The following is an 8,406-nucleotide window of genomic DNA, read 5'->3' on the forward strand; positions in this document are numbered from 1 at the left end:
GTAAAATACTTATTATAAACCTGGAACTGTGGTAGTGGTACATTAATATTCAAAATACCACAAAGGAAAAGGGTGCTTCATAGTGGTGTTAAATGTTTATATAACAATGGTTCAGTTATTAAGAGCTCTATACACATGTAAAGTTACATGTCTGTATCTTTATCTGAGTCATGTATATTTGTCTACTGATAGGTAGAATGAGGTAGAAAGATCTTTGTCCTTGGGTTCTCTTTTGCTTTGCTTTTTTTGTGTGGGTTGGAGATTTAGGGGGGTGGCAAGGGGGAGGGAGGGGCAGACAAGTAATATGCCTGTATGTAGGAATTAATACTTTATTGGAAGGCTGCCTCTAAACCTGTTAGGTTTGGGGTTTTTTTAATGTTTTCTAGACATTCTTCATTTGTACTGAACTTTTAATGAGTTTTTATTCAGTTAAAGTTTTTTTTTCTGGACTGAAAAGCAGAAAAAACCCTTGAAGTCTGATTTTTCAAGAGAAAGTACAGGAATTGTAGTTCATCTCACTCCCCAGACACCGAAATGTTATAACTTAGATCTCACTTCCATACTGCATGTTTATGTACTTTCATCCATAGTTGATGCAAGCCAAAGTATTAAAATTGGCTTTCATAGTTTTTTGTTTTGGTTATTAATCTGAGTAGAACTAGATTTAACTTACTACTCATGACAGAAATAATTTTACAAGGATCAAGTCATGACCCTAACCTACAGTCTGGAATACTTTAAACTCAGAAGGAACTGAAGCAGATATTGATAACGCTGATACTGGCACATCCAAGTTTCAGGTATTATATGGACTGTGACAGTTACAAAAACTTGCTATGAACTCATTCAGGGTCAAACAATAGTTCAGGTACAGCATGAAATTAGAGAAAAACCTGTCTTTCCAAATATTTGAAAGATTAGCTTGTATCATTGCTTACACAGCTCTTACTAGCTGAACTGTGATGCATCACTTGTGATGCATTGGATACTTCAAAGACTTGTCTTTTTCTTCTGCATAATGTAGCATTGTTACCTGACTGAAGCAGAAGGCTATGCTATTACAGTGTCATTAGTCACATGCGTGGAGGGGTATAACCCTTCCAGATGGCCCTTGCACGGAATATAATGCCAAGAATGGTTAATCATCTAGAACACACACCATTCTAGCTCAAAAGAGTCAGCTTGGAAGAGGTAACATGGCCCTATGCTGTAAAGTCACACAGAATAGGTTACAGGTTTTTTGACAGTAAGAAAGTGGATAAAATTTTCTGTATCGCTCATTGCCTTGCAGTGCAGGCTGATATGCTGTCACTATGATCACATTATGTACTGACATAAAGCAAAAAAAAAAAGAGTAATTTTAATGTGGTTTATGAGTACCTAGAAAGATGAAAGGAAAAGCATAGTATGCTCCTGACACAAAGAGAAAGCTCTTGTCAACACTACCAACGGGCTAACGAAGGACCAGCCTTCAAAGATACCTTATCTTCTCAGCATCTTAGAATATCCTGCCTGGTATTTTGATGCCTAGTACTTTGTCCTTGTGCTCATCCACTCCTTTTCTCAATTTTCTTCTCTAAAGCTAGAAATTCAGCAGATGTCCTTGTATATTAAGAAGGAAACATGTATTTTTCCTTCCTGTTTGGGCTTTCTGCCAGCTGGGAAGCAATAACCTTCAAAAGGTGACTGTCAGCCAGATTATTGGCGAGCAACATTCTTGTCATTCCAAACAGTGAAGAGTAAGAGACAAGGGCAAGTATAACAATGCTTTTTTCCTCCCAATAGAGCAACCAGCTTTTGTTTATATACAATCACCATTATTTCCATTAGGGTCATACTTTGAAAAGTTCTTCACCATCAAAGATTAAAACTGACAAAACAGGATCAAGAGTTGCTCCAAACTGTAATAGTTGGAAATTATAAGCCAAACTTTGCCATGGATGTTGATCACATTTTACAGTAACACTGATGTTGTGATACTTTGCTATATTAGGTTGGGAAAAGCCAGTGTTTTCCAAGTACCATCTTACCTTCATTTCTGTAACTGTACTCATTGACATTATTTCTTGACCCCCAGTGCAGTTTCTGTCACTGACTAGAGTTTCAGGGCCTCCCTGAGAAAAGGATTCCTCTATAGTCACATGATTCCAGTGCCTATAGGACATCAGACTGTACCAGTATGAAGTTTCTTCTTTCTCCAGAAAGAACCAAAAATTTGTTTTTAACTAAACAGTGACTGTTGTGACAGAAGCAGTGACCAGAGACACAGACATCATGCTAAATTGGGGGTACATGATTGCAAGCATGAAATTACCTTGCAGGTACTGTGCCCCTTTTTTTTTGGCACCCACAGAAAAACATCTGCTTTCAGGCTCCCAGTCCCCTACCCATACAACTCAGTAGACAAGGTGTCTCAGTTTGGAAACAACAAAAAAAAACCCAGAACAAAACAACTCCCATGGTTTTCCAATCTGAAAGTAGAACTTCATAACACATTCCTTACTTTGTTCCAAAAAAAAAGCATGTTAAAATAACTGTCAAAGCTCTACATGTCCATCCAAGTTAGATTTCTTTATTTTCACTGTTTAAAATAATAAAAAATAAAAAGGTGAGTTTCAGCAAATATCTCTCTCCAGCCACCTCAGGCTCTTAAAAAGGCTTTCATGTTCACATACACAAGACAGCAAAGAAGATGACAAAGATTTATCTTAAAAACAAATCCATAAGAATTTAGACAGATCCTTTAGATTGCCATGAATAAAAAAGGGGAATTTCCAGATTATATCTTCTGCCCAGACACTTTCATTAATAGACAACTTCACTACTGTAAGTGCAGATATTAGACAAGAAAGTTGATGCAAAACCCTTTTAGAAGCTTAGCACTTGGATTTAAGAGGTAGTTTCACATCCTGGTTTATGCTACAGTCACTAGGTAACCTCAAAAAGTCTGTTCAGCCTGGGTTATAAATTCATTTTTCAAAATGTAAATTAGTGTCGAATAGGCTTCACCAGAATACACGAGTCCCCCTTGACATTTAATTGTATAAAGGTACTCAAGTTAGGCACACACTTAAGCATTCTTCTTAAAGTAAAACAGGAATTAACCTTATTGCTGTGTTGTTTATAAGAATACAAGCAGAGGAAAAAGTCAACCTTAAAAAGTTTATTTGGTAGAACTACATTTAAGGCACAATTTAAGGTTGCATTCTGGGTTATAGTAATACCCCACTTGCCCTCGAGTTGGCCCAAGGAACATAACATGTTTGTTTTGACGGTTTGAGCTGTTTGCTAGAATGATTTTATGAGCTTAATGAAGTGCAATGTTAAATTGTGACAATAGCTGCAATGGTAATAATGTGTGTAGCCAGTAATAATTTATTAACCAAATTCAGTCCAGAAAGTGATAATTCTACATACATAATGCATGGCAGCTACACTTGTGGGAGTTGCTCTTTTCTTATAGAGATATTTGTCCTACTTCTGCCAAGCCATACTGCAGCCAGCCTTTGTAATGCTGAAGTCAAGAAGAACTTTATTTCTGCTTGAATAAGTACATGACTTTCCATAGTTGCTTTTTTTTGGTGAATGGTGAGAAGCGTAGCAAAAGAGGTAATTGTGACCCACCTAATCTTCTATTCCAATGATTTACAGCTAACAAGACCAGAAAAAAAGGAAAAATTTTCCTAAGAAAACCAAGGAAGTAGATTATTGCTTGGCTTTTATAGAAACATAGAATAGTTTGAGACCTAGAAGGAACCTCTAAAGGTCATCTAGTCCAACCCCCATGCAAGAAGCAGGGACATCTCCAACCAGATCAGGTTGCTCAGAGTCCTGTCCAGCCTGACCTTGAATGCCTCCAGGGATTTTTTTTTGCTGTTTTGTGTGTCATCCTTTTGCAGGGGCTATGTCAATCTTCTCCGTATCGTTACAATTTTAGTATATGTGCTACCAAAGCAAGTACGATCCCGATACCTCTCTTTTCCCTTTGTTTGTTTTAGACTTGAAACTTCTTCTAGTAAACCACACTTTTACAAATGCAAAGGTGGTTGTGCCAGGACACCAAGGTAACAGATTTTTGAGTCCATCTTTATCTCTCTTCACTCTGAGCATTGGTACTACGAGGGGTAAGTATTGCTTAGAACTTAACTACCTTCAATATACTACAGAATGAAGAGATTAAGAGGTTTGCCTTTGCTAATGCATTAGAACATTTAAAGAAAATTATTCAACATTTTCATTTGCATATAAGCTTTTAAGAAAATGAGTGTCTTATTTTTTCCACCATGTTTTTTTTTTCTTAAAGGACAGCTGGTTAAGCTTCAAGTAAACTTCACCTTGAACTTGTAAATGCTGATTTTCACAGCCATGTTTAGCTTAATAATCTTTTTATTATGATTTTCTTCTTCTTTCATATTCTTTGAACCTCAGCAAAGCCATGAAAATACAGGCATTCCTACTCTGAGATTGCAGGACACCTCTGAATAAGAGGAAGGCACAATTTTCCTCTTGCAAGCCTTCAGAAGCAGTGGTGAAGTTGCCCTTCAGTTAAACAGTGTATTCCAGTTCTCTATAAGAGAGCAGGGCAAGAGGATAAAAGAAAAAAAAAACCTCAAACACATCACTATAAAAATGTTTGCCGAGGTTACATTTCCAAAAAAAGATTTACCCTTCTATGGTCAGGAGGTGAGTGTGGTTCCCCTTGACAAACAACGCCAGCTTATGGAGTTTTAATGAATTTTTCCTTGAAATAAACTCTACAGTTTCCTCCCCAGTCCCATATTGTAGCTTACTTCTCTTATTCAGCCTGCTTTCTGGCTGACCCTGAAATCTAGGCAAAACCTGGGAAAGAAATGAGCAAAGTGCCACAGCAGGCATTTACAAGAGCTTTTGCACTAGAGCTTGCATTATTAGTGAAATGCAAGTATAAAAACATGGTGAATTTGATTAAAAGTGTTATATTTTGAGTGGTTTTTGTTTAGCATGAAGATAACTTTATTTACGTATTGCAATCAAGGTCTCTAAACTGCCCAGAATAGCAACCGTCTTTCCTAAATGTGCAAGCACAGCATACTAGAAGAGCAATGCCCGCAGCCTTGAGACTGTAGAATCCACTTGGATGGTGCTAATTTATCAAGGAAACTACATCTATTGTTAGAAGACAAATATGGGACCAAAAAGCCCCAGGTATCTTCAGATCTTACCTAAGTGATTGCCAGGTACTTACTCTGAAGGATGACACCATTTTCTGCTGCATAAGCAGCACAATTACATAGACAGACTAAATCCAGGCACAGATACAGCTGTCAGCCCTTCAGCCTGTGTTCGCAGTCCAGTAACAGAGCCACTGAAAGAGTGGCTGTAACAGTAACCCTCAGGGCACCTCATCTACTCATTGCTGAAGTTCTCTGGTTCTCTGATACATAAGAGAACTGCTTAGAGAGTCCCAGTCTGTCTCACACCATCCGATACCACTGATAATGAGGATGTTGACTCAGTGTGTGACAAGAAGTGGTGATGATCAAGCAATTCTGTGACAACAGCTTTATGCTGCAGTGTTTCAGACAATAAATTGAAATAACAGTTTTGCAGCTATTTCTCTACACACACTACACCCCTTCCTCAGAAGACTAAGCATTAATAGGCTCATTCAAGTTGTCTTACAAATTGATTATTTTGACTCTAAGTTACCAAAGTAAAATAGATGTGTTAGAAAGACTTATTCTTACAGAGTTCTGTTGTTTTGAGATTTGTTGTTCTTGTTTTGTTTTTTTTTTTTGTTATTTAAAAGTTAGAGCTTGCTTTCCGAAGGCATCATGGATAGCACTTTCTGGTTTTGTTATGTATGTACAATTGCATACATAATTTTCTTAATCTACATAGAAGACAAAAAAATGGCTTCTCTCCCTGCTCTTCCTTTCTCTTAGAGTGCCAGACACTTTCAAGTATTACATATCTTGAGCAATCATCAGTACCATTTTTAGGGGGACAGATGGAAATTGTCATTATTTCTATAAATATTGAAAGTAGCTTAAGCAATTTCTATGAATTTTTTTTCTGCTTTATAAATACCTTAAGTAATTTATTTCTCAGCTTGCTGTAATGACCACAGAAAGTAAAATAATGAATCAGCATCCTTTATGACATGCCTTCCAAATCGGAAGCAAATGTAGCTCTTGTTTTCCTATGATGTGCTATATTTTACTTATAAATATGTAAAGCCCACACAGTGATATATTTACCACCAGGAGGTTTTACACTGGGAAATATATCAATTTCAGTACTACAGCATAAAGCAAATTTAGTCTTTTATCGTCTAAAGGCTTGGCGTCCATGAAGTCGTGCTACATGTAGAAGTGGAGTTTGGGAACTGCACAAAGTCTGCAATGATCTTTCATTATGTCAGAAGACAGAAGGCTAAAACCACCTGGGTAAATTAAATACCCATATGGCAGGTCTGAATACTATGATGTGACTCAGTGGCTACATGCCCGTGCTGCTGTGGAACAAGCTGCAGCTATTTCAGAAAGCAGAATTAGAAGTGACCTGATATCATAGTACCAAGGTCAGAGCACATGTTCATAGGCATCAGGGCATATCTTCCATATGTTATCCTGTGGGTTTACTATCTATTTATTCAGCAACACTTCTACAGCAGTTGATTAGGCTAGACTGAAATGGCATCTATTAAAAAAAAAACCCACCCTTAACAGAAGAGGGGAGGACAAATTTTAAGTCTGGGTTGGTTTTGTGTGTCTAATTTACCACACAGTTCTCCAGTTTGTGTGGAGGCAACTTAGTCAAAGTCTTTAGAACCACAGCTCATACTTCATCCGTGCATTGGTAAGTAAATCACAGGTTTGTCCTGAAGTAGCCTGCTCTAAACCTGCTCTAAATCATTTTTTATTTCTTAAGAAAGAATAAACATTCCTCATTGGGGTAGTCTGGCATTAAGGGATGACTGATTATGTCCCCATTAAAAGCTTAGCTCTAAATATGGATAAAGGTTTGATTTGTATCCATTGCCAAGTGTACAATAATTTGAAAGTTCTTTCTGGTACTTGATACAGAACATGAGGCACCTGAGATCCTAAAAAAACCCAAAACTATTTTTTTTTGAGCTGGGAAAGGATATACTATAGAACAGTAGGCAGAGCATTTGACTTCTTATAGAAGCACTGAAGAACACCCGTAGCCTCCGTGCCCAATTTTCAACGCCTGCCCTTGTGAGAGGTGAAGGAATCTGAGCTTCGAGAATTTGGAAATGCAAGACAAAGAGGGGATGTCCCAGCATAAAATGGGAAAGAGAAGAGATTCATGGCAGAAAGGCAACTCTCAGGTCTCATGTCTACCATCTGCCTCTGTTCAGGGTCCTCACAGACGTTATAAGGTAGCTGCTGTAGAAAGCCATTCAGCTGCAACCAGCCTGGCCCTAGCAGGGTTATCTCAGAGGCAGCAGAAGTTAAATACATGACAAGGGTCATCTGTAGAGTGATTTCTAGAGAACAGGCTACAGAAACAGTCCCTCAAAGGTTTTTGTATGAGGATTACAAGTTACTTTTAAGTTTAGGATTATATCTGCAGAATGCAAGGAAGCAAAACTTTGAAATACTGGAAGCAGTTAACACAGAGGTAAACATTTCTCTGATAGGTACTAAGATGCTTAACTCCTCCTCAAGTGAAAGACATTTAATGGTTACATAAACGTCTCCTTCTCCAAGCCACCACTGGAAAGCCATTTTAGTACTAGCAATCCAAAACATTCCAGCTGCTGATGAGAGAGTGAAAACAAAATGTTTTTAGGTTTTTTTTTTGTTTCCTATTTATCACTGGATTATATCTGAACCATGGTGACAGCTAGCTGCTACTGTAGCATGTGTATTTTGTTGTAGACTATAACCTGCTTTTTCAAATAGATGAATTCATTAATAAGCCAACAAAAATAAGTTAGCTGTTGCCAGCAGATGATAGTAGTGTGTAAAAAAGCAGGGGACCAAACCAGACAGTTGTGTGCCATCGCTACCAGGGTAACTTTGAGAAGCTGAGTGCTCGCTGCACCTGCCCAAGAACTGCTGCAGCCAACTGCTTCCTTTCAAATTTTAATTTGCCAACTCTGTCAATTAAAATGATCATACCTGGATGTGAGAAATTAGGATCAAAGGAGACAATAATACTTAGATTTTAGGTGGTTTTTTTTTTTCTGTCATGCATCAGTGTCCTGAAGTCACTAGCTTTCTAGCTACTTCTGACCTGCACTGCAAACATCTGTATTTTCTGATGTCTTTAATATATGTCTGTCACACACACAGAGAGACCACAGAGGAGTTTCAAAGTATCCTTCACAGCAAAGTTCACTGACAGGAGAGATGTTTCTCCAACTATTTATCTATCCAGTGCCTCGGCCTTCCA

At 37.9% G+C, this 8,406-nt stretch overlaps 1 non-coding gene across 1 annotated transcript; it reads right to left on the reverse strand.

Annotated features, from left to right (window-relative positions):
* Positions 1-3,854: 3,854 nt before the first annotated feature.
* LOC147600875 (U6 spliceosomal RNA) lies at positions 3,855-3,961 on the reverse strand. Its single transcript, XR_015258591.1, has one exon. It is a non-coding gene; the product is annotated as a U6 spliceosomal RNA (small nuclear RNA).
* Between the last annotated feature and the right edge of the window lie 4,445 nt (positions 3,962-8,406).

Source organism: Chlamydotis macqueenii, chromosome 4, assembly GCF_036417535.1.
Source record: "Chlamydotis macqueenii isolate bChlMac1 chromosome 4, bChlMac1.mat, whole genome shotgun sequence".
Classification (NCBI taxonomy): domain Eukaryota; kingdom Metazoa; phylum Chordata; class Aves; order Otidiformes; family Otididae; genus Chlamydotis; species Chlamydotis macqueenii.